Below are 3,059 nucleotides of genomic sequence, written 5' to 3'. Positions count from 1 at the left end.
AAATATCAATGGCATCACTATCGGGAGAAACTCTCCACCCATGATTCGTTCCAAATAAATATTATCAAGTCAAGGGTAAGCATTATACCACTATAAGCAGAACCAGTGCTATAGAAATATATCAGGAGAAGTAGATCATCATATCTCAATAAGAAATATTTGAAAGATAATTGCATATGTTTAAGGATCAAAATTAGACACATCGATAGCATCATTGAGAACACTTGCAAGTTTTCATGAACATATGAAGAATTAAAAATGCATCACTATGAGTGATAGTAATTATAGTGAGAGTAGGAATAGATTGTAGCTTACTTACACTATCATATCAAAGGAAGCTACTAATCTCATTAGTTGCATAGTTCAAATTAAAGATCATCCTTGCGTAATTGTTATTAGCCATATAAGAAACAACAGAGATAATCTTAACATTGTTGCATTGTACTGAGTGCAGATATATAGACCAAAATCATCTTACATATACCTAATTGTTGTATAAGAGATAATAGTTCCATTGTTCTCATATATCATATCATTTGCATAACATGAGAACAATCATTTAAAAGTGGTATTGTAGACTATTTTTCTTACATCAATCATTATCAATTCTAAGTGTTATTTGAGACTTTAAGGAAATAAGTCTCTTGCAATTGAGTTTTTAAAGTTATTTGTACCAATTTCCCATGTTCTAATAAAAGGAGACATTACATCAAGGGCATTATAAATGAGGAGCAAAACAGATATCAAAGTCATATATAAAAAGTTTTAGAGGCATATTTTATGACAATGATGATGGAATCATATCAGAGGCAACGATAGAAAGTTTTAGACGGACCATTATGTGCAACACAGATATCAGAATCATATCATCACAAGCTCATGGAAATGGAATTGGTCAAGAGGATATACATTTAAGACTATATCATCATAAAGGTTCAACAATTATAATTAGAAAAGATATATGAGTTTTTCACATGCAACAATTATCTTAAGTGTCAAAGAATGAATACATATGGTAAAGGAGAAGAGTGAACATGACAATAGTAATATAAAACCATCAATAATAATTGTGAAGTAAATAATGTCCCTTTTGATGATTGAGAATTAAAATCACATACCTGTAGGAAGTACATTGGTACCCTCATCAGGTGGAAGAACTCAGTGTGGTCTCAAAAAATCCTGTAACAAAACATACATATTGTGGTTCATGGTCCACTAATTAGTATAAAACATAAAACTTTATTGAACTATTGTCCTAGCAAAAGACTCATTATTTCTTACTTTTAGACAAGGTGCTCTATGACACAATTCATTTCTTGTGGCCTCTTTTTCTTCTATTGGATTTAGATTCATCACAAGCCCAAGAATTTGTAGATTGACATTCTTCAAGGTCTTTTTACATAGGCTAATAGAGTCACTACTATATGTGATGTTATCATCACATAATACAATGACTGCCATATCAACAAGTAATTGCTGTTGTACAATTTGTTCCTTTCCCTTTCCCTTTCCCTTTCCTTATGAATCAAATTGTGACAAAAAGTATCATTAAAATAATCAAAACAAGTCCAAAAACTTCACAAAAGTAACATAATAATATGACATTTTGTAAAATTAAAATTACATTAATTTTTATACAGAATGTTTACTTGTGCTGGAGAAGGAGTAGGAGCAACATCCCTACCTTTGTCATTTGATGGCTCGGCCATGCCACCCTGTGACAAAGAATATATATAAAAACATCAACATAATCAAAGGAATAGTCCACTTACCAAAAAAACTTATTATTAAAATGGTATATTGTATATTAGAGTTCTAATTGGAAGTAATTAGTTTAAATTTTACATATATAGTACTTACAATTCCCATGATAGTAACTTTCTTTGTATCTATGTGATTCAAATTGTAATCTATTATCAACTCTTCCCCTAAAATTATTGATTTTATCACACATACAAAAACATGATTTCCCTCATGTGCATTAAAAATGCAATTGGGTCATTTATTAGTTGACTTAGGATGCATACTATTTATAAAACCTACAATGTTCCTTGTTTCTTTTGCCCTTCCATCAATGTACACAACAAGTCTTTTACTTTGATCATTTTCTTTCCATTGTAGATAATTTTCTGACAGTGTATACCCACACATACTTTTTTTATATTGAACTATCCATATCTAGTTTTTGTAATTGCAAAAAGGTCCTACTATTGAAAATAATTGATTAATTATGTATTGTCTTTGATATTACACAAAATGTCATATCATTGCTAGTCAGTGTATGTTGAGCTCACTTAGGCGATGAAGATAGTTTCCTGTGTCTACCAAGTATTCCAAAATTTGCCTAGTTTAGAAGACAATGTCTACCGAGTTCACTCAGTCATCAAAGGAAAGTTTTTAAAAGTTGTTTGTTAACCAAGCTCACTTGGTTAATAAAGAAAATGTTGGATGGAACCAGTGCTAAAAGAGCTCACTTGATTGCCAAAGGAACTTTGTGAATATGCAATGCTAACTGATTTCACTTGACTAACATAGGAAAATCATTTTTGAGTTAGTGTCTGTCGAGTAGGTTCGGCTAACAATAGATTTTCTTGTTTTCGCATATTGAGTTCAATTGATTTAGTTGTTGGTTCTAGCCAACTTAGGAGATGAATATTAAGTATTCTAAGTTTTATTCAAGCTAACTTGATAATGTGTAAGATATAAATATAAGGTCTAGTTGAGCATTTAATGTGTGGAACATAATAGAAGACTTGATGATGCTTAGAGGAAGTGAATTAGAAAGATAAACATAATATCCTTGTTGAGCTACAAAGATAAATTTGACCAGGAAGGATCAAGTATACAAGCCAGAATTGAGATCTTAATTAGCAATTTAGTTGCATAAAAAATTAGGTCATCTCATTGTGACTTTCTAACCATTGTAGTAGTGATCTAAATCTATTAATAGAGTTGGCTTGACAACTATTTGTAAATCCTCTAATAAGGTGCCATTTTTGTTGGAATTTACAAGTGGGAAGATTTACTTCTGAGAGGGGGGAGGTGGGGGGGGGGGGGGG

Source organism: Cupressus sempervirens, chromosome 11 (genome assembly GCF_028749045.1).
Source record: "Cupressus sempervirens isolate cs-2001-9-10 chromosome 11, ASM2874904v1, whole genome shotgun sequence".
In the NCBI taxonomy this organism is placed as follows: Eukaryota; Viridiplantae; Streptophyta; class Pinopsida; order Cupressales; family Cupressaceae; genus Cupressus; species Cupressus sempervirens.
This window is presented reverse-complemented; position numbering follows the sequence as displayed.